The 24,586-nt window shown below is 45.5% G+C and overlaps 1 pseudogene; it reads right to left on the bottom strand.

Moving 5' to 3' along the window:
* Positions 1-4,810: 4,810 nt before the first annotated feature.
* On the bottom strand, positions 4,811-8,897 carry LOC136477922 (protein NRT1/ PTR FAMILY 7.2-like; annotated as a pseudogene).
* Between the last annotated feature and the right edge of the window lie 15,689 nt (positions 8,898-24,586).

Genomic DNA, 24,586 nt, shown 5'->3' on the forward strand with positions numbered 1-24,586 from the left:
GTTTAAATGTTGAATGTCCCAATCCTTTAAATGGACCTAGATTTGGATGAGATGGAGAAAATAATTAAAGAGTGGGCTTTCATTGCTATTTCTCTTCTCTAAGTGTTCATCAAGTACCTATGATCCATCCTATTGATCTCCCAGGATCTTATCAACAAAGAGTGGTAACTCCTAGTTCATAACTTGCAAATTTCATGAATTTTACCTTTGCTCTCTGTGTGAATTGCTCTAGGTAAAGAAAGAACTAAGAAACTAATATGGATCTTGGATGATCACAAGAGCTCAGTTTTACCACATTTCATCAAGTGAGAACTATAGCCATCCAAATCATTGAAGTCTCACCTATGATGGTCATATCGATGAAAATTTATGTGGTGATCTATCTACCTTGGTGGTGGTATGTTTTCTTGGCATAATTTCAATTGTTGCAAATTTATCATGCCTTGACCAAGATATAGGATGAACTTCCCTCGACTCTTAAACCGATTCTAGTGCATTTCACAAGTAATTCAAGCACTTGATGCACATATTAAGGGGGAGCCCATCCTATGCCTTGTATCTTTTAAGACTAACATTTTCTTCTAGTGAATTTGTGTAGTCTCTTGCTGAGAATGAGTCTCTCATGAGTATGCTACATTGACTCAATCCAAATTGGTTATCTCTCATATTCATTTGGATTGTATTTTTATCTCTTAAGTAGCTACTCTCCATAATATAGCTTAAATTCCCTTATTTGGACTTAATTGACCAAAAGTGCCTATGTTCTTGCCTTCCACATGTATATGTATGCACTATAAAAAAAGCAGGAATTTAGTCTATGTTATAAGGTTTTGCAATTAGTGATCTACATGCATTCCACATCCAAAATGATCACTAGTTGTGAAATTTTCTTGTGCAATTTAATGCTATCTCTTGTCTTTATGAGCATTTCCTAGGTGACATTATGAGATATGGGCATTCATTCCAATTGGCATCAACTGGTGAAGATCCTTTCAATAGAACAACACTTGCACTTGTTGATCTTGAGATTTCTCTTGGTTGGGCTGGATAGCTCTCGAAACAAGCTTTCCAGAAAGTCCAAGATCACTAAAAACAGGAGTTCGGAGTAAAGAGATATGACATTTTCCGTGAGGTGACCTGTGCTGTTTCTGAGAGCTGCGGCAGTGCCGCGCATAAGGGCGGCAGCTGTGCCGCACCTGTACTAGGTCTTGATGGCTAATTTTTTGAACTCAAATGGCTAGTTTTGGTTTTGGGTGTATATATACTCATCCCACGGCCCCTGAGTCTAGCTGCTGACGACCAAAACATTACAAAGCCTTGTGAAGACTCTTCAATTGGTGTCAAAATTATGAAGATCATATTTCAATTGGTATTGATTGATAATCTTTAACTTGGTATATCAAGAAATTTGTCTTCAACTGATATCTCAATATGACAACAAGAGCTAGCAATGGACTTTCAATTGATATCAAGCACAAGTTTATGATATCTCCTTGAAGATGATGATGATGAGAGATGGGCTCAAATGAAATTATCTTGCATAAAGAAGTACTAGTCCCATCAAAGCACTAAATACAAGTATTGAAATCATCTTCATGGTGGAGATTATGAGGCTTAGAACAAAGGTATATAGCTCCATGAACTCATGTATTACCTTTGTGCATCTAGGCCTTTACATGCTAGTGTGTGCATGTGTATGTAATTTTTGAGTCACACCATAAGTTTGTTCTTGTGGTGGCGATTAGAGAATTCTTTAGATATTTGGTTGATACCTCTTGTGGTGATGGCATGAGTTTGTCTCATGTTATACTGTCATCTAAGTGAGGTATGAGCCAAATATGCTAACCTCTCAAGAATCTTGACCTAAAAGTTGCATACTTTGTTTGATAGAAAATATGTGAGAAATCTCATATGCTAAACTTTTACCTACTTTTGTCCTCACTTATCGACCAATATTTCTTCCTTTTGGTGAAGAGATCCTTTTTAGAGATTAATGCCAAAGGGGGAATAAATATTGGGGAAGAATGTAAGGGGAGAGAGATTGATATGAGGATAGAAAGGGGTAAAGGAGAGTCATATATATAAGGTTTAATATGAGGATGGAAAGGGGTAAAGGAGAGGCATACATATAAGGTTTTAAAAAAATTATTATGGTGTGTGCAAGGATAGTTTAAATTGATGCTCTTGATAAGGACCATTTATGCTAATGTGTGGCATTCATGCCTTGAGTGATGCTTGTTTTCTCCTGTGCTGGTCAGGCAGGTACGACAGTGCCTGCTCTCTAGGTGTGGCAGTGTTGCCCTCTGCTGGTCAGCAATCTTTGAGTGCATGAACTGTCATGAGCAGTCACGGTTATCATGTTACACCTTGCACCCCATGGATGCTAAGATATAGGTGAGTTCCCACACTTCATCTTAAATATGTGCATTTGGCATTTGAGGACCAAAATTTGAATTCCTTCAATGCACACATTTAGGGGGAGCTCACTATATAATAGGATTCAAAATCTTAATGTTTATCAATCTCTTGTAAGCTTTAGTTGTGTTGTCATCAATCACCAAAAAGGGGGAGATTGTAAGTGCATCTAGCCCTTTAGTGAGTTTTGGTAAATTGAATGACAACACAATTAAAGGTCTAATAAGTTTGCTAAGTGTTGAACAGGAAAATTGAGTCTATTGCATATACTTGTGAGTTGTGTATTAACAAGTATATACAAGGTTCAACTAGTAGGCAAACTTGATGATATGCCACATTGTGTTAAAGTGAATGTCAAACTAGTGTATTGTTGTATTGAAAGTTTATGGAAGCAGTCTAGTTCAAGCAAAAGACAATAATGCAAATGGAATCAAGTGAAATGGCTTCTATGTTATGGGATATCATAGCATCATATGAAAGCAAACATACTTGGTAAATGACAATGTATAGTGGATATAAGTCGGTCTCTACATTGGTTTGCTTACATGGATGAATATATGAAAGATCAATTGGAATGTCAAGCCAAAATGAGAAAGGAATAAGGAATCATGAATTAGCTTGACCATATTGATGTTGATCCATGTATGTCTCTATGTGAGACAAACTGAAGCTTGATTGATCTCAACATTCATATCTAGAAAATATTCAAGCAAGGATCAAAATATTAATGAAATGTTTTTCAATGGATGCTTAATATAATATGACTTAAGTATGGCTTGATAGGGTGAAGATAGTAAGGAAAGGGCTTCGAGGTACTAAGCGAAGGTGAAGGGCAAGCGATGGCTTGGCGACCGAGGTACCATGGCTAAGGTGAAGAAGAGAGTACTTGCATTGAGTCAAGGTACTAATCAAGCTATGAGGAGTCATATTGTGTTGAGGATCAAATCATTAGTGGAAGTGACTTTAAGCCATGAAGATGAACTCATAAGTATAGAAATGGTTCAAGTTACATAATCAAGGTATAATGAGAATGAGGAAAACATATTCGATAATAGAAGTTTTCAATTGCCAAATGAAGTGGCAACCAGCTCAAAGGCATTTACATTCTTTTATGCTTTGAATTTGAGTTTAGGAAAAGCCGTACTATAAAGAGGGATTCTAGTACAGTTGGTCAACTGTGCAACCAGATGCTCAAAACTACAGATCTATATCCTCTTACCCAGCCAAAGCAGCCAGCAAAAAAATCTCTAGATTCTACCTATTTTGGCTAGGGCGGCAGTGCCGCCCATAAACGACCGTTGGGACCCAAGAGGTATAAATACCATTTGGGCCGGCCCACAACGCAGAGCCTTTTTCTCCAACGGTTTAGCTCAAAACTGAACAGACCAAATCTCACCTCTCTCTCCTCCATTGTTGCTTCTTCATCCCTCAAGCAAATCCTTGATTCCAACCATCAAAACTTGAGAGAAAAGGCAACAAAACTCGATTGGAGAGAAGATCCACTAATTCCCAAAGTCTAAGAGCATTTGGTTCATGTTTGGCCGACGGTTCTAGGGTTTGTTACTCTTGGAGCTTGCTCCTAGCCGGCTAGGTGTCGCCCTTGTGCTTGCCAACTCATGTGGCAGCCTTGGGAGGTTTGTAACCTCATTCTGCAGCTAAGAAATTACCCCTCACTTTAAGAGTTTATTCTCTTGATTTGAGAACGAGGGCAAGGCAAGCCTTGGTGGCGAGCCAATCCTTTTGTGGATGCCTCAACAACGTGGACTTAGGCAAGCCTTGGTGGTGAGCTGAACCACGGGATAAATTTTGTGTTTCGCGTGCTTCACTTTGTGTTCTTGCTAGTTCAACTCTTTGCTAGCTGTTGTTAGGGTTTGGTAGCTCGATCCTCTCTTGTGTGAGATTTCTGTGGTATCCAGTTTTCAAACTGGATTTTGTCTTTTTGTTGCAGAATTGAGCAGTTGAGAGGGCCAGGTTACTATCTGTGAAATCCCAACACTATCTGCTTTATTTTTGAAGAGCGGCAATGCCGCCCTATAAGGCCGACAGTGCCGCCCTCTGTTCTAACAGAGTTTCGAGTTGAATTTGCAGAATTGAGCAGTTGAGAGGGTCAGGTTACTATATATGAAATATCAACGCTGTATGCTTTATTTTTGAAGAGCGGCAGTGCCGCCCTATAAGGCCGCCAGTGCCGCCCTCTGTTCTAACAGAGTTTCGAGTTGAATTTTTACAGGCCTATTCACCCCCCCTCTAGGCCTCCTAGGCGACATCAAGATCCTTTCACTCGGGTGCCAAGCCATGACACAATTGGTGTGGTGCCAATGTAGGCTCTGCAGTTTCAAATTCAAAGCGAGAAAGTTGAGAGTAATTGGCGGACAAAGAGTAAGTGAGAACAGCAGAAAGAATTATCTGTTATTTTTATATGATATACGTAAATATGTAATATTAGGGGCATGTTTGGATGCTATGAGCTAATTACTAGCTAGTTAATTTAATTTAACTTAAATTTGCTCAAGTACATCAAAAAAAAGAAGAATGACTAATAGGTGTGCTAATTTTTTTTTTGCCAGTCTTCAACTAGTTTTTACCCAGCTAGCTGGTCAACTACAGCTGATTTAGACCAATTTTTAGCTCCAATATTGAATTTTGCATGAGCAAACTACTGTAGACCACGCAATGATAGAAAGAACAGTCGTGGTCAGTAACAGTCATGGTCTGTTGTTACATTGGCCAAAAAAACACGAGCATGATGCAGCAGCATGTAGTATGTAGCTAGTTCTGCTTTAGTGCTTATTCTTTAGTCATATCATCACCGTGCCCGCTCCATGCTTGTGCTATCGTCATCAATGGAAGAACTCCGTCAACCAATGGCCCTCGAGATTTGCAGCCTGCCAGCCTCCACCTCAAGAAGACAAGAACGGCATACGTACGACGCCCGACGGCCGGCCGGTGATGGTCATGCGTAAGCCGGCGGGGATGTGACCTGACCGGCCGCTCCCTCCTCGTCGTCGCTGCTCCTCCCGTCCACCTTGCCGCTCCCGTAGCGGCTCGCGCACACGAGGTACACCGCGAAGTCCGCGACGGCCAGCACGGCGAGCAGGAAGTAGAACTTGTCGAGGTGGCCCTCGTTGAGGTCAGCCGGGATCCAGCCGGACCGCCCTCGCGTCGTGGTGAGCCTGGTGACCGCGCTCACGATGACGTCACTGAAGTAGTTGCCGAGCGACATGGACATCATGCAGAGCGCGCTCCCGAAGCTTTTGAGCCCGTCGGGCATCTGGCCGTTGAAGAACTCGAGCTGGCCGACGTACATCATCACCTCCGACACGCCGATCAGCGCGTACTGCGGCACCTGCCACATGATATGCAGGTCGCTGCTCATCGCCGCGGCGGCCCTGGCCTTCCGGAAGTGCTCGACCGTCCCGGCCGCGGCCATGGCCAGAGCACCCACGACCAGGCCGAGGCCCATCCTCTGCAGCTCGGTGGGGCCGGCCGGGCGGCCGGTGAGCCGCGCCAGGAACGGGCAGATGGCGCGGCGGTACAGGAAAATCGTGGTGGCGACGGTGAGGATGTCGAAGGCCGACATGCTGGAGGGCGGGACGGAGAAGCCGGAGAACGGGGTGGTGCGGCGCATCGCGGCGCCCTGCACGACAAACAGCGAGGCCATCTGGGTGAAGACGACGGAGTAGAGGATGGTGCAGAGCCAGATGGGGAGGAGCCTCAGGATGCTCTTGACCTCCTCCACCTGCGTCACGGTGCACAGCTTCCAGGGGTCGCGCGCGCCGACGCCGAGCTTGGAGTCCGTGTCCGCGTGCGCCGCGCGGTCCAAGAAACTGCATGGCAGGCGGTTCGAGTCAGATTGCATTTGTCCGTGCACGGCGGCCGAGATCAGTTCGTCGTGCATAGTAGTATCTGCCTGCACCTGCACGTACCTGAACCCTTGCGTGTGCAGAAGCTTCCTGCCACTGGCATCCGCCTTCTCGTCGCCCTCGTACAGGCAAATCCACTCCGGTCGACGCGCCCGCCTTCCAGTTCCTGCCCGCGGCGATGGCGACCTGGCAAATCCTCCCGATCGGGTTCCCTCCGGGCTGGAAATAGCGGTACCGGAGCGTCCCGCTGAGGAAAAGCAGGAGCGCGGCGGCGGCGGCGGCGGTGGAGGCCCAGAAGCCGAGCGCCCAGCTGCCCTTGTCCTCGAGGTAGCTGAGGAAGGTGTTGGAGAAGAGCGAGCCGAGGTTGAGCGCGAGGTAGAAGTAGCTGAAGAAGGAGACCTTGGAGTGCGCCTCGGCGAGGTCGTCCTCGTCGAACTGGTCGGCGCCCAGGGTGGCGATGTTGGGCTGGTACCCGCCGTTGCCGAAGGCGATCATGTAGAGCGCGATGTAGAAGATCCCCAGCTCCTTGCCGGAGTGCGGGCCGCAGGGCGCGTGCTCCATGCCGCACCCGTCCGGCCTGATTAGGTAGAGGCGCGACGACACCGACAGCAGCGCGAGGCCCTGCAGCAAGCAAGCGTGACAGCCACTAGTCAGCCGGCCGTGTAATCTTTGATCGATGTACGTGCGGAGTACACAACAATGATGTATTTGGTCCATGCATGGATCCGCATTCCCGCCACCGTGCACAAACTGATCTATGAACCGCCCACTTCAGCTTTCCATGCGGACGAACGAAATGGAGACTGTGCGTGCTTTATACGGATGATTGCAGCCTTTGTATTGTAGGTACATACAAAGAACATGTGTGTTTGCTTGCACGTGTACATCACAGGAACCAATGAATCCTGTAGCAAAGCTAGGCACGGACAAAGTAGAAACAGGGGACTGCCGGTATATAGAGCCGTACGTCGTCGCTGGCAACGTGAAAACTCTTTCCGACACACGCTGATCGGTAGATTGGTGGCAGATCGATGGAGAACTCTTTCTGACACACGAAAATCGGTAGATTGGCAGGTCGACGAATGTACATATATATACGTGTGCGACTTACGAGCACAAAGATGGCCTGGAAGATGGCGCAGGTCTTGTAGCGTCCCCAGTAGGAGTCGCTGAGGAAGGCGCCGATGAGGGAGAACATGTACACGGTGCCCGTCCACTTGCTGACGTTGTTGGCGGCGTCGCCATTGCTCTGCCCCAGCACCCGCGTCAGGAACAGCACCAGGTTCACGTTCACGCCGAAGAAGGCCAGCGTCGCCAGGCCCTGGTTCACTGCAGCACCACATACAAAAAAAAAACCCCCACCACCGTCAGCACGTCGATTTCCACTACAATCTTCCTCCTTTTTTTTTTCCCAAACGAAATCGATTTCCACTGATCATCAACAAGCCTTTCCACGGCGTGTCAAGTACGGCCGGTCTGATGGCTAATCGACAGACGTCAGCGAACACACATAGTACCGGCAAAAAGGTGATCGACAAGCACCCACAAACAGTACGGGGAAACTCGGCTTTCGGCACTCCCCATTGAAAGCAATGCAGAACCGGCCGGACAGCCAAAGCACATCGATCGATCGCTTTAGTTTTAGTAGCAAGCTATTGAGAGTACTAGCTTATGGCAGCCACACATCACTGCTAGCTACAGACGGTACAGATCGATTGCTAGATAGATCATGGCGGACCTCCATCCCCTAATGATCACCCCTATCTAGCTAAAATATGGCGCTAGTAATGCGTCCAAGCAGCCTTCCCGTGACCAGGAACCCCCCAGTTCCGGGCGTTGCATGGCCGATGTCACCCCGGCATGCAGAATCACGCATAAACAAAAGGACCGGGTGTCTACCGCCACTTCGAGGAGCAGCACTTCAGAGTGACTCGCGCATGCATGACGTTTCAAGAGGTAACCGGAGGCCCACGACGTAAAAAAAATCCTCTTCTTTAACTTCCTTTCGGTAGCTTGATTTTGTGTGGACAAAACTAGGGCAGGAAAGGTTGAACAGCAGAATGATACCAAGGATTAGAGCACCGGCAAGCCATCCTCCCGATCTCCCCTTGACCGCCGGCCGGCCCTTGATGTCGACGGAGCCGTCGAGCGTGTACTCGCAGCACTTGTCCTGCTTCGGCGTCCGCGCGCTCATCTCCCCTCCTTCCACGACGATCGCCCTCATCTTCATGTCGCCGTCGTTCGCAGACTGCAACCAAAACCATCGATCGAGAGAGATACTGTTAGTTGACAGTGTCATTCTACTACAAGCTCTCTCCTATAAATGTTCCATGCATCAATGAAACCTAGCTATTCCGGGAATTTCAGGGAAAATAAACTGCTTAAACTGCTTGTAGCATGTGTGCTGATGCGAAGGAGATGATACGCGAATCAACACACAAGAACGATGATGGAGAAATTAATAACAGAGTATATACGCACTAACCATTTCTTCCCTCCTCACTAGCTACTCGATGGATGGCCTCTACTGACGTATGTATGCAACGCGAGAAGCCGAGGCAGCTAGCTGTGCTGGTGTGATCGAGGAGGCTAGGCGAGAGGAACGAAGGGGATGGCAATGGTGTGGTGGAACGAGGGAGGGGGTTGGTGCGATTTATAGAGCTCAGAACGGGGCCGAGCAGTACAGTGTGGCTTACAGCTGATGTGCAGAACAAAAGGGTGGGGGCCGGTGTGCACGTCTTGCTCACGTGATGTCACTCATCTTAGGTAGATGCATCACACTGAGGCATCGCCATCAACGGTGACCGTCACCCATCTCTTTCCCGTATTATTAATTTTCTCCATATTTCTTGGTGGTTTTTGCCTTGTCCGCAGAGAGCCCCATTATTTTATCACGCAAGGAATTCAGCCTGTTCTTGGTAAATCCCTGCACGTAACGCTTTACTCAACCCCGGCTGGTCGTCGGGCGTTTTCTTTAGACGTGAGCATGCTCGATCGGTTTCAGTAGTACTAATCCTTAGCAGTGGCCGTAGTAGCTTGGCACTTTTTCTAGCTAGTACCGTCAGCGGTCAGCCTGTGGTCAGCTATAAGCGAGACGCCGTATAGCGCCGCGATTCGTTTTCTGCCGGTCATCAGTTTCCTTGAGCGAGATGAATCGTATCGCTTCGCCCGCGAAAAGTGGCAAGAAGCGCGCGTCAAAGACGTGTGTGCCTTGTGGCCCTCGCACCTATAATCCGTAATTTTCAGCTCGTTTTTTTAGCCGGAACAATATTTTTCTCTCCCAACAAATTAGCCAGAACAATATTTCAACTTGTTTTTTCAGCGAAGCGAACAGGGCCCGAGGTGTTCTGCATTCGGCGGCGGGGCATTGTTTTGTCATGCATGGCCTCATGGGTCATCAACAAGGCAAAAGGCAGGCATTCCTCCATATGGTCACGTCTGACTGTCTTACTGAGTATAAACCAAGGCCTAGCCAAGGAAATCTCGTTGCTTGCTCCTAAATGTGTGCTGTTTCTTTTTGTCCAGATTATTACTAGGTACATAGTCCGTGTGAACTGAATGTAGTTTGTTCTAGGGTATATATTGTATATGGCAAATGGCCAATAATCTGCCGTGCATCGTCAAAGAATTGGTTCCAGAATGCATGATTCTGTGCGAAGAATAAAATCATCTTCAGTTCTTGGATCATGTTATGTTGTTTATTTATCCCTCTTGCCTCAATCATGTACCGAGACACAGTTAATATTCCTGAATTATTTAAGCGCCTTTCCTTCAGATAACAATTATTCAAGCACCTGATACGGATCATATTCAGGTGGCCTCATGCATTGGATATCTGGATCATATTCAGGTGGTGCATGATCGCCCAGGGCTGGGGGGTATCAATCAGAGCCATGCATATATCATCCAATGCAAGTACGTGGCGTGACAGACACAGGTATCGCTCTCGCACCGCATTAGGCGGACTGTAGATCAACATGGATCAGACAGACTCAGGCTGATTCAGCACATTTACCGTCATCCATAAGTTTAACTCGTGGACGAGCGCAGGGTGCTGCTCGGTGTCGGAGGTTGCGTCGACACCCGTGGACTGGCTGCCGATTCGGCACCGGTTATACCAGTAAACCTGAGCTCGTGCGCTTGTCGCTCTCGGCGCTAGTGGGGGCGCGGCAGTGATTCGCCGGTGGCGCTCCGGCCTGCTGGCCCTGCCGATTTCAGGGAGCAGTGCGGGGACTGACTAGTGACTACCGAGCGAGCCTGCGCCGGCGCTGTGGCCTGTGGCTTACAGAGTCACAGTGCCCGTGTGTTTTACAGCTCAACGTGGGCTCGCCTCTCCCGTTGGCCACTACTGTTGGCTGCGATCAGGTTGGCGGCACACGCGCGCGGACCGCGGGGGTCCGGTCAGCAATGATGCGGCGCATGTCCTGGTCTGACTGTAAGGGTGTGTTTGTTCCACCTTCTACACCTTAGTCGTTGTCCTATCGAATGTTTAACACATACGTAAAGTATTAAATATAGATTATTTACAAAACTAAATGCACAGATTGAGACTGTTTTACAAGACGATTTTTAAGCCTAATTAGTCTATATTTTGACAACGTGGTGCTACAATAAACATGTACTAATGACGGATTAATTAAACTTAATAAATTTGTCTTGTAGATCACTGACGGATTCTATAATTTATTTTTTATTAGTATATGAACACCCTATATAACAACCGATATGACACATCTTGAACTTTAGCCCCTGCATCAAACACTCCGTTAGTCGCCGCCCACTGTCAGATCTTCCCTCCTGTCTTCTCGCGGTGTCCACTCGCAGTTGAGCGGATTCAGTTGTTTACAACAAGCATTAGATTAATTATAGAATATATTTTTATAATAAATTTATTTAAAGACATAAATATTAATAATATTTAATATAAATTTGTACTTTTAAAAAATTATTATAAAGTTAGTTGAATTTGAATTTCTTCAATCGACACGTATCCTATAATTATATTTTTGTACGGATGGAGGTAGTACTAGCCAACTAGCACTCGTAGCCTGCCGTACATATCGCCGAACTAAAGGAGACCGGAGACATGAATTTTAGGGGGTGTTTGGTTTCTATACGAAAATTTTAGTCTATATTTCATCGGATGTTTGGACACATGCATGAAGTATTAAATATAGATGAAAAAAATAACTAATTGCACAGATTGTGGCTAATTTACGAGACGGATTTTTCAAGCCTAATTAGTCCATGATTTGACAATGTAGTGCTACAGTAAATATGTGCTAATAGCGGATTAATTAGGCTTAATAAATTCGTCTCGTAAATTAGTCTCCATCTATGTAATTAGTTTTATAATTAACTCATATTTAATTCTCCTAAATAGCATCCGAACGTCCGATGTGACATGGACTAAAATTTAGTCCATGGAACCAAACATCTCCTTATTCGTTAATTAGTGGTATTAGTAGCCTGTTTTGTACCACGTGTTTGGTAGAGCGGTGGAGAGAAGAGTTCCATTGACAAGCTGTACAATCAGAGGGAAAACGCGATCACGAGAAGCAAATATGTCCTAGTTTCTGTATATTCGTACAAAAAGTAACTGTGGGAGAAGCATGGGCAAGAGAAGTTGTAGAAAAACGCACCGTTATAGCTGCCAGTTTCAGATTATTCTAATCATAATTGATGTATAAGTTTTACCAAAAAAGTGCTCCATAACTAAGACCCGATGGGGTCTGGGCAAAACCAAGGTTCGGTGAATAATCGGCCTTCCAATCCCAGTCCTGAACCTAGCTTGGGCAAATGGGCAGAGTTGGTGCTATGACAGTATGACTATTAGCCTCCTTTAGCTCAGCCTCTCCATAAGCTTTTTCGAGATGAGGAGAGAATTATATTAAAACTCCACATCATACATCTCTAAATTATATATATATATATATATATATATATATATATATATATATATATATATATATATATATAGAGAGAGAGAGAGCTACTACCTATAGCTGGCTATAAAATAACTTATTCTGTAGCCACTTTGAGTTACGATAATTATTATGTTAATTTACGAGATTATAGTAACTCCATGACTAAGTGGTTTAATATAACGTTATGGTAAATATCCACATATGTTATAGTAACCCAACTATCAGTAAATATGTATTGGACATTATCGGTAAATTAGTATATAAAATTATATAAATAGAGGTGGACTACAGAATACCTTATTTTGTAGCTGGCTACTGAATATACTCTCCACACACACATATATATATATATATATATATATATATATATATATATATATATATATAAATCTAAAATAAAAACAATATTCTATCTAAATCCTTCTATCATCTTCTTCTCTAGGGATTTGCATTGGTCGACACAGTCAATGCTGTAGGTAACAGAGATCCGTCGTCAAGCGCTGAAGCTAGAGTGCAGTCCTCATGTCGAATTCACGTATCAATCGTAAAACATTGGATAAGGTGTAACATTCATCATTTCCGGAACTAGTCCAAAAGTATTTGAATTGATGAAGTAACGTTGGCAGTTCGTGCGTATTCGAGAAAAAAAACATCCCCAGTTGAATCACCGGATATAACACAGGCCGCAGGTTTAGCACCATTAATCCTTGGTCCATCAAGTTGGATGTCTGATTTTCTCTTGGCGTCACATAGATAGTTAATATCCCTGCGGAGAGTGCCCATAAGCACTCCTGCTCTTTGCAAATATTAAATACAAACTAATCTCTTGCATGGAATCAACTCCTACAATGTTGATCTCGCCGTAGCCATCATCAAAATCATTGTAGGTAACAAGCTTTTTATGATTTTGCCGGTAGATTTATTTACACTAAATTTAAACACACTAAATCTAAACAACTATAACAAGAAATGAAGTCTCTGATAGGATCGAAAACACTTCTAGGCGTAGATCAGTGAGTAGAACTTAGCTTAATGGGACACTTGGTGATGTACTTCACCATGCGTAGCCACGATCACGACGTCACAGCGATGTGGCCACTAGAGTCATAGTAGTAGTGCAGGCGCGGTGCTTGTGGCGGCGTAGTCCAGGTGCCGGCGAGGGAGCCGACGGCGCTTCCCGTCACATGCAGCGTTGCCCATGATCGAAGGGGCCTTCTAGGGTTACTTCGGTGGGCCAGTGGCGGTGTCGAACCTCGTGTCTAGCGCCCCGGTTCCCACCTCTCTCTTATAGTGTTGCGTGACAGGGGCCCACCGACCAGTGGTCGGTTATGTGTCCTCGATCAGGACGCTGGTCAAGGGGTCCGACTCAGTCGTTGGACTGAGTTGGATGAGATCAATCACAACATTCTCCCCCCTTGATTTCACCTTATAACTTAAACTTAACTTACTTACTTTATCTTGTTTCTATTTCATCACAGATCAATGCATAGAGCGTGCCTTATCGTCACGGTCAGTTGCCATTAGACTTAACAGCTACAATACACCTCTCTGTTTTGAAACAGATACTCAACTAGGCTCATAGTATCCAGAAATCATAGGTTTTAACATAAATCCATGTCGACTGTGTGTTCTCTGAACGCACTGGGTGGTTAGCCTTTGCTAAGCGGATCCACAAGTACTTACTCGGTACTTATGTGCTCAATGCTTTCAAAATAATTCTGGATTTTCTCCTTTACAATATATAACTTAGTGTCAATGTGTTTGGCAGTACACTTGACCTGTTGTCTTAGGAGTTAACTTATTTTAAATGGTTATTGCTGTTGTCTACCATTGTTAAATCCGGGTATAAATTCTCTTAACCTTATTTTGCCTGTTCCTTAAGCCTCATGTCAAGCTATACTATGGTATGCATCATTGATGACACCACAACTACTTCTTTGGAGCTTTCCACAATAATGCTCTAACTGCGAGTGTTAGCAACTGCTGTGGATTTCACTACACATCTCGTCAAGACTTAACTTTTATACCCTTAACTATTTGAGAGCACTTATTTTTTTTACTCAGCATGAGGCCTATGATACTTTGCTAAATTCGCAAGACATTCTCAACTCCATTCCAGTAATCTATATCTAGATTGGACTTCTACTAAAATATCCCGGATACGTAAAATACGTCAGGGTAAGTTCTTACTTATACTTGTATACTCATCAAGCTTCCAATAGCTGAAGCATATGGAACCATATTCATTTGATCGATCTTATATCGGTTCCTAGAACACTTAAATTTTTCCAAATCTGTTACCCTTAACTATAGGAGCAGGTGTAGGTTTACTCGCATGCATACTTTATTTCTTTAGAATCTTTTCTAAGTATGACTTTGCGATAGTCCTAATACCTCATTTTCTTCTATCTTGGTAAATTTTGATTCCTAGAACCAATGACGCTTCACCAAGGTCATTCACATTGAAACTTGAGGACAAAACTTCTTCTTCTCCAATGACAGATTAACATCACTACTAGTGAGTAGAATGTCATCTATTCACAGGATGTGGAAAATAAATTCTCCATTCTTGAACTTCGCATAAACGCTATTGTCCTTCTTATTTTATTTAAAACCCTAAACTTTCTCATTGTTTCATCAACTTCAAATCGTAATGTGCCATTAACACTATTATGATTCTAAAAGAATCCTTGCATAAGACTGGAGAGAAAACTCTCATCGTAATCTATTCATCCTCTTTGTGTAAAGCCTTTTGCTACAAGTCATGCTTTATATCTTTCTATATTTCCTTTGGAGTCACATTTTGTCTTGTAGACCCATTTACAACCTACTATTTTGGCTCTATTAGGAATTTTATCTAAGTCCCAAACATCGTTGGTATTCATCAAATTTATTTCAACTTTATATCTTTCTACATTCCTTTTGGAGTCATATTTTGTCTTGTAGACCCATTAACAGCCTACTGTTTTGGCTCTATTAGAAATTACTTCTAAGTTCTAAAATCATTGGTATTCATCGAATTCATTTCAACTTTCATTGCTTCTTGCCATTTAAACGAGTAAACGCTTCTCATGGCTCCTTCAAATAAGGTGGGATCACCCTCCATTTGAATTTCTTTACTAACATAGACTTCATAGTCATTAGAAAAATTGGTTTAATAATTCTTTGAGACCTTTTGGGACCTCAGCTACTGGCACTTTCATATAGGGCTGTTGTTGCTCTTCATTGCCAAGTGGCAATTGATTCTACAGGCTCCTATATTACAAGATCCTTGTTTATATTATTTATCTTCTTTGAAGAGCCAACAACATGTGTTGTATTAATCATACAACATCAACAGGTATTGAGAAACTTGTTGCTCCTGAGTCACTAGAATGGACACGCAGTCCCTCTTCTCTTCAAGTCTTAGGTCTCTACATACCTCTACATACCATGCCCCCAGATCTTCCCATCTTTTCTAAAAATAGGTGTTTCCTCAAATATCTTATTTGGGTTTAATCTGTTAACATCTTTGAGGCTGACTAAGCTATCTTCCTGTTGCAACTTTAAAATGTCCAGGAATTTAGTTATTTCTCTGCTTAGGAGTATCATTGTTGTAACCGTTGTACTCCTCCAACGGTCCTCTATCTCACTCTTAACTGAAGAGTATCTTTCTTAATTGATCTTTATCCCACTCTTAATGAAGAGTATTTTTCTTAATTGATCTTAATATTGGCTTTACTCAAGCCTTTTCATTCACATACACCAGCATTGCAACCCGTTAGCATGCAGCCGAGTGATCTCGTCGATTAAAAATAAAACATACAATATGCTTCTGCATCAATTCTATATCATCGTTGGACAGAAAATAGAATTAATGCATAAAACTCATAAATTAACTTGAAATCCATATAACTACTCTTCAAAATTAAATTTTCCTATTGGTTCGAATTTAATTAAAAGATAATCAACTTCATTACAGCGAAAACATGTTAATAAGATACATTATATTAGTTCAGGAGCATTTCGTGGTCCTTATCCACTCTCTGAAAAATTGATCATGTTGGTGTGAAATTTATCAGAGATTTAAACCTCAAACTTGAATTCCGTAAAATATTATCATCATCGACGTTGGTTAGAAAATAACAATACCATAATCTAACATAAACAAACGGACTACTTCTCTAATTAGATTTTCCCGTTGGTTTCAATTTAATTAGAGGATAAGCATAATCATGATTTACTAAATATAATCGCTCTTCAAATTAAATTCTCCCGTTGGTTTGAATTTAATTAAAAGATAATAAACTTTTAAACTTTGCAGCAGAAACTTAAACATAATTGGTAAATTTTACCCACATGAAAATTCTCTTTAATAATTTTCATTGAGCCATTAATCATTTTCTAGAAAATAAACATTTACTAGGAAAAAAAACAAAATGGACTCATTTCTTTACTGTTGCTCGGCCCAGCGACAAAAACCGGCCCACGGCCCACGTCTGCATGCTCTCTCTCCCATGCACTCTCCCGCGCTCAGGCCAGCAACCTGGGCCTAGGGCCGGCAAAGTGGCCCTGGCGTCCACACCCGCTTGGGCTGAAAGTTGGCCCGATCGCTCAGAGCCGTTCGATCAGATCGGACTGTCTCCCGTCATTATCGCTCGCATAAAACCCCACCGTGGCCGATCACGTGGAAACCCTAGGATCATTTTCATCTTCGCTTCCTCTCTCTTCTTTCCTCAGCACCGTGGCTGGAGAGCGAGAGGCACAACAGAGTAGCACCACCACCGGTCCCCTCGTCGGTGAGCTCGCTCGCCCTGAAGCTGAGCGTGCCACCGTCGAGCGGATCTGGGCGACGGTGCTCTTAACTCTGCACTGGCTCCACTTCCCTAACCCTAAGTCCATTTCATCTCTCCCCTTTCTCTCTCTCAGTGACAGCCACCGATCGAGAGAGCATAGAGAGCCCTCAGAGCCGAGAGAGAAGGTGGCACCATCGCTGGCCCCCTCATCGGTGCGCGCACTACCCAGCGGGTGAGCTCACCGCCATTGAGTAGCCTAGCCGTGGCGCCCTAGCACAGCCATGGTGCAGAGGGGCGGAGGTCCTTCCTAGAGTAAACGGTGAGTGGAGGCCGGCAAGGTAGGCCACCTCCCTAGCTCTTCCCCTTTCCCCTTCACCTTCTCTCTGTTTGGATCTTCTTTTCTCTTCTTCCTGGAGCAAGTCTGATTTAGGGTTAGGGTTAGAGTTAGAGTTAGGGTTAGAGTTAGGGTTAGGGTTAGCCCTATAGTTCATTGTTGGGGACCTAATACTAGGGTATCCTAGGAGGTGGAACTAATAACCATCGAACGTTAAAAACTCTCGGACGGACAAGGACGCCACTACGTTTCTTGCCCGAATGACGGGAGTTTGGTTCCGCCTCGCCCGACGCCCGTGGGCTAGCTCCACCTCGCCCAAGGGCTAAGGGCTAGACTCTGCCTCACCCAATGCTTGTGGGCTAGCTTCACCTCGCCCAAGGGCTAAGGGCTAGACTTTGCCTCACCCGACCCTCGAGGGGTGGGCTCGGTCTTGCCCGATGGATAAAAGCTAGGTTCCACCTCATCTGACGTCCAAGGACGGACCTCGCCTCGCCCGATGTCCAAAGACTGGTTCCGTCTCGCCTGATGACCTCTCCCCGCTCCCTCATGATGATAGGTACAGGGTAAGACAAGACGTTTGGGTCAACCACGGCATCGAGGACCATACCCTGTGCCCCAGCAGGAAAAGTACTGCCAGGGAATGACGGGATAGGTACTTTAGCCCACTCCGGCATTGCAGAGTCCAAGCAATATTGTAGGTGCCATCTTCAGCCCTCAGACACGGAACCCAATGTAGACATACGACAACCACTACGGTCCAAGAAAGGACTCGTGCCCTCCACAAATGATGGTTATGCTGTCACCACTGCTATGGTCCTAGGGGAGTGGTGCTCGCTCCATGGCCCCTTGGGTCCACCAGATCAGAGCACTCGCTTCGGCCTCCGAACGCCCTCTCCGAATCGGAAGGCCTTGCCCATAATACTACTTCAGACTTCGACCTCGCGTCCCTCCGACGGGGACTCATAGGAACTAGAAGGCGTGCGGAGCAAGGCTAGGCAAGGCTCATAAGTCAAAACCACTATACCAGAGTCCATACCCTGCGCGGAGTAGTACTCTATAGCCATCCTAACATTCTACAGTGGCATCGACTAGTATTGTAGGCGCTTACCATTATCTGGTACCCGTTGGAATGGACAACAAGGCTTGGTAGATGTGAACAACAAGGCTCGGTAGCATACGCACCCTTTTCCTCTCACTTGTAAAGCGGTCCCCTTCATCTATAAAAGGGGATGTGCTTCCTCCAACAAAGGGACCGACTTTTGACGGACAACACAACACACATCACACACAGTCAAGCTGCTACCAGGCTCTTGGCATCCTTTCGACCCTTTCATCAGAGACTTGGGACCAGTCCCTCTCTCGACCAGTTTGTACCTCCTACTATGAACCATTTTCGGTGCTAATAACATGAGCAGCAATAGACTGGATGTAGGGACATTAAGCCCGAACTAGTATAAATCTTGTGTCCTTTAGCGCACCATCCGGGCCTAACGTGCATCAATATAAATTTACTTGCCGGTGCTTGTTCGAAAACACCGATAGTTGGCGCGCCAGGTAGGGGCCTTTGCGCATTCCAAATCAGGCCTCAGATGGCTAACCATGCAATCAGCTGTGTCCCGGGCACACACGTGCAGTTTCGGTGACATGGATTTCATCATCACACTGGGAGGAGAGCTGGCGCTAGCCCACGCGGCCGTCCAGTCTCTCCCTTCCATCAACTTCAGCCACCGGAGGCTTGAGGGCTAGCCCAGTGTCTCCCTTGGACCCTAGTCATCTAGGGAGGCCCCACGCTGCATCACCCTCTCTCCAGGAATGCCACATGCGGAGTGCCCCAATAGTGTTTCTATTCGGTTTCCGCAACACCAGCGGTGACCGCTGGCCACCTTTTGGCACTACGCATGGTTCAGCCACCCACGGACAGCGAGTTCGTGGGGGCAATTGAACACGACATGGAGACTCTCCACAAGCTCCTCACGAAGGAGCCAGGATCGTCCTCCAGCTCTGACTCCAGCAGGGGGAGCCATCACTCTTCTCAGGAATGCTTCATGGCGCAAACCCCCGAGGGGCATGTTGAAAGCGTCTTCGGGGAAGAGGCTACCCCAACAAGCAACCCTGACGGCAGGTCCAAAGGGGAGACAGCGGCCCTATCTTGCTTGAGGATGGAGCAGCTGAGAGCCCAGAAGCTAGAGATCGATGAGGCCGGACAAGGGCTCGTGCGGGAGTATGCGGACATCAATCGTGAGATCAAACGCCATCAAGACGGTGGGCGCGCGCATGCCACGACCCACACTGTACACTAGAGGATCCTCACTGACAATGGGACCCTCCCTCACTTTGCTCGGGCGATCTAGAACATCGTCGTAGTGACGGCCTTGCTTCACAGCCTCCTAGAGGCCGCGACATCCAAGGATCACCGAGCTCACCGAGAAATTCGCATGTTGCTCGAGCGTGCGGCGGTGCAGCAGGCGGAAAGCTCATTGTCTCAGCAACACGAGCCCGATGCTAGCTAGCGCACACCCTCGGTGTGCCCTGCCAAGGACGTGTCTGTTCACCAGACACTGCCAGGCGGCAGGCAACACACCGTTGTCCCGATACATCAATGTCTCGGCCACAACCGTGACATGCGCAGCACCATCGACGCCCGTAGGGGCACCCACGATGATGCAAGGGAAGGAGCCCACCACGGCTATCATCCTCAACACGGCAGACACTATGATAGTGGTGAGGACCAGAGCCCAAGCCCCGGCCTACTAGGCCCTCAGGCCTTCGACCGACACATCCTCAACGCTGCTTTCCCACCAAGGTACTGACCACCTACCAATATCCCTAAATATCCTAGGGAAATAAATCTCAGGCTTTGGCTCGAAGACTATCGGCTTGCCTGTCAAGTCGGTGGTGCGAGTGATGATGATTTCATTATTTGCAATCTCCCGCTATTCTTGGCCGATTCGGCACGAGCGTGGTTGGAGCACCTACCGTCCAACGCCATTCAAAGTTGGGCGGATCTAATGGAGATCTTTGTGGAGAACTTCCAGGGCACGTACAAATGCCCTAGAAACCCATGGGACCTCAAGAACTGCCGCCAGAAGGCCAATAAAACCCTCCACGGGTACATCCAGTGCTTCTCCTGGCAGTGCAACGAGCTCCCTAACGTCGCCGATGCCGACATGATAGGAGCCTTCCTATCCAGGACAACCTGCAAGTGTTTGGTTCACAAGCTGGGGCATAGGGGCCCACGAACCACCATGGAACTCCTGGACATCGCCACCAGCCACGCCTCAAGAGAGGAGGCGGTCGGAGCCATCTTCGACCGTTCCGACGACAAGGCGAGGTGGGACAAGGACGCCAGCGAAGGCGCCTCCAATCGTCCCGCCAAAAGAAAGAATAAGAAGCAATGGCATGACAACTCACTCGTGGCTGCTGCCGACCGCAAGGGTGGCCAGAAGCCCACGGAGGGCACTCCGAGCCACTTTGAGAAAATGCTCTAGGGGCCATGCCCAAACCATGCTTTCCTAGTCAAGCATCTATATAAGGATTGTTGCCTCATGTGCAAATACTTGTCCGGAGGCCTCAACAAAGGGGAGCAGGGGAAGGAACCTGCCCCCACCATAGACGATGCCAAGGAGAAGGATGATGCCTTCCCAATGCCAAATGGCGCCCTCATGATCTTCGGAGGATCAGCGGCCTATGACTCCAAACGCCGCTAGAAGGTCACGTGCCTCGAGGTCTATACGGCTGGACCGGCCACGTCTGCCTTCCTCCGGTGGTCGGAATCCACCATAACCTTCGATTGGACTGACCATCTAGATGCCGTCCCACACCCGAGAAGGTACCCGCTTGTTGTCGATCCGATCGTCGGCCCAAAGCGACTCATGAAAGTACTGATGGACGAAGGCAGTAGCCTCAACATCATGTATGCCAAGACGCTCGATGAGATGGGCATCGACCGAACGAACCTCCACCCCATCCGAGCACCTTTCTATGGTGTCATGCCTGGTAAACAGGCCATACCACTAGCACAGATCGATCTGCCCATCACTTTTGGGGATCAGTCCAATTACAGGACTGAGACCCTCACCTTCGATGTGGTAGGGTTCCTCAAAACTTTCCACGCCATCCTAGGACATCCATGCTATGTGAAGTTCATGGCCGTCCCTAACTATACATACCTCAAGTTGAAGATGTCGGGTCCCCATGGGGTCATCACCGTTGGCACCTCCTTTCACCGCGCTTACGAGTGCGAAGTCGAATGCTGCGGCCATGCCACAGCAGTTGTCGCCTCCGAAGATCTCACCACCCTCAGGGGGGAGGTCGCCAAAGAAGCGCCCGACATGAAGAAATCTATCGAGTCGTTTGAATCAGCAGAGGGCTCCAAGGAGTTCCTCGTGGACCCCAGCATCTCCGAGGTTAAGAAGGTACGCATTGGTACTGTGCTCTCCTCCAAATAGGAAAGTGCGCTCGTCGACTTCCTCTATGATAACAAAAACATATTTGTGTGGAAACCCTTAGATATGCCAGGCATCCCAAGGGAGATCGCCGAGCATGTCGCAGAACCGACCAATTTATAAGAATACAAGTATAATGGCAATCCGCAAGCGGTTGCACTGTCATACTTGAACCCATATAAACCCGGTAGTCCGTCGAGTACCACGACGGGTCTCGATAAACGATTTACAACAACCAAGATCGTACAGGATTCAACATACATGCCACATATGACATAAAGTTCACAGATACTTTTCATCATCAGAGTACGAATAAAAGTTATTACAAACCGAGTTTGATAAATTAAGCGGAAGCAAATAAGTTCAAAGATAAAGTTTCCAACATAGTTTGATACAGTGCCAAACCAGATCACGATCCACAAAAGCAAGGATAGGAATTACTAAGGAAGCCTGCCCAAGGCTTACTCCTCATCCACAGCGGGATAGAAGCAACTCTTGCAATAACCATGATACACAGTGCCATCTGCAACAATGGGAAAATAAACCCTGAGTACGAGAAGGTACTCAGCTAGACTTACCCGTCATGAACCAGAAATAAAATGACTCCAAGGATCATGCAAGGCTGTAGAAGTGGACGGAACTTGACAACATTTTGCGAAAAAAGCAATTACCCGTTGTACAATTATGATTCCTTTATCAAGTTAATTACAACTAACCATTTCTAGATTAGCAACTATCCTATGCCAAACATGTGGTATATCATTTAGAAGCATCCAATAGTAACCATAGCAGGTATTGTAATTCCATATTCATCTGAACCATCATGTTTCATAACACAGTTACTACGATGTTGGAGCTAGCCAAGTTTCTCACTATCCGGGAGAGACGGCGATTCGAATCGATTTCTACCAGCTGGGAATTTATTCCTAACACAAACCCAGATCTACCAGCCACGATAGTCTTAGGTCACCTTTGGTACAACTCAGGTACACATTTCGCGGGTCCGTACCGCGCCGCACAATCTGGAACACCAGATGCCAGGATGCTCAGGCCAAGCCTACCCTTGGGCTCAGTCTGATCGTTCCCCGGAAGGAGCGCACAACAGAACGATTCCCGGCCTGAGTTGAATTACTCGGCTTCGCGGTCGGAACGAGTTATCCGGCCAGCTAAGTGAGAGGCATGCGTTCAATCTTGTCAGAAGTTCCAACAACGGTATGGTCCTTGATCGACACAGACGGGGATAGATCCACACCCAAGACCTCCATGCCTTGTTGCTTTTCTATCGGTATCCCGCCCGGTCTCCATTTACATTAACCATGGTTCTTTTCCACAATGACGATTATGACCAATCGTGCTCCGGTATCCACCTATATCTCGCAGGTGACAGGAAATCACCCGACTTCTACCGGTCTAAGCATGGCTAAGCATATATTCGATCCTGGACCTATACCGGTTAAAGGTGTAATTTCTGGACAAGGAATGTACATGCATCAAGTGGTTTCATTCAACTCTTATAACCTAATGCATCAATCATAAGTACGTAATTAAACATTTGTAAATTACTGGGAGACTTATAATGCTCCGGGGCTTGCCTCGTAGAAAGGAAGTAGGACGGTGGTCAGGGCACTCCGGAAGCTCTTCAGGGTTCTGCTCCACGCCTTCGGGAGCTGCGGCTTGCGGATCCTCCTGCGGGTTCCCTCCCTCTGCTTCTTCGAATTCCAGCAACGTGATCTCTTCCTCCGATCCTAGATGCATGAGTATGGTATAAGTATTACGAATGCATATATGTTAACAAGTGCATCACGTTGTTGAGTAGGTGCATATCTCTTCTCGATTACTACTTAACTACTTTTGCAATGCATCGACTATGCCATACAGTAGCTACTTGTTTCACTTATAACTGGAGTTTTACAAATCCAAAAATAGTGATCCTGGACTTTCTGGAAAGCTTATCAAATTCTCTACAACTTTGTTATTAACCATTTTTACAGTCTACATCAGTTTCAACATGTAACTCCTCATACTCTAGAATCAGTCCGGAAATGATTTAACATGCAATATAAAGTAATAGCACCTCTACTTTATGTAATCATCCACAAATTGACAACCTAGAACCTACCAACAGTTTAAGCATACCAAACATAGTTAAGATAATATAATGGCAAAGCCCAAACTATTTATTAAATTGCCTTTATCATTTTATTTAGATATCTAGGTTAAATAATAAATATATATCAGATGTGCTTAATAAATTCTCAAAAATTTACAGAGCCTTACTAATGCTGTCAAAGGACTACTATAAAAATTTCATGTCATTTTGCTAAGCAGAACATCCTATACAAAAATGATAAGGAAGCAAGGCTTGAAATATCATAAATGGAAAATCCTATTGAAAAGTGTCAAGCAACAGATTTCTTATTTTTCTTAACATCCATATGGTACTAGTATCACCTCCAACAAATTTCATGAATTTTGGACTCATAATTAATTTATAAAAATTCATGCAAGGATTAACTATTTATAAAAGAAAAATCTATAACTATAGATCTACACATGCACTGGTCCTCAAATTTTTATCCAAGCTCATGTATAACAAGAATAGCCTACCACAAAAATTTCATAATTTTTGGAGCACAGGAACTCTAGATATAAAATAAACAAATTTGAATGCATTCAAAAGCACATTTGAAATCCCTATTTAAATCTCCAGAAATTTCTACTGTTGAAGCTAAGAACATATTTTTCCTAAATACTACACTTCCTATGCAACACAATCATATTTATTTCACAATTTTTTGGAGCTACCAAACTGAAGATACAAAAATAA

This window comes from Miscanthus floridulus, chromosome 8 (assembly GCF_019320115.1).
Source record: "Miscanthus floridulus cultivar M001 chromosome 8, ASM1932011v1, whole genome shotgun sequence".
NCBI lineage: Eukaryota > Viridiplantae > Streptophyta > Magnoliopsida > Poales > Poaceae > Miscanthus > Miscanthus floridulus.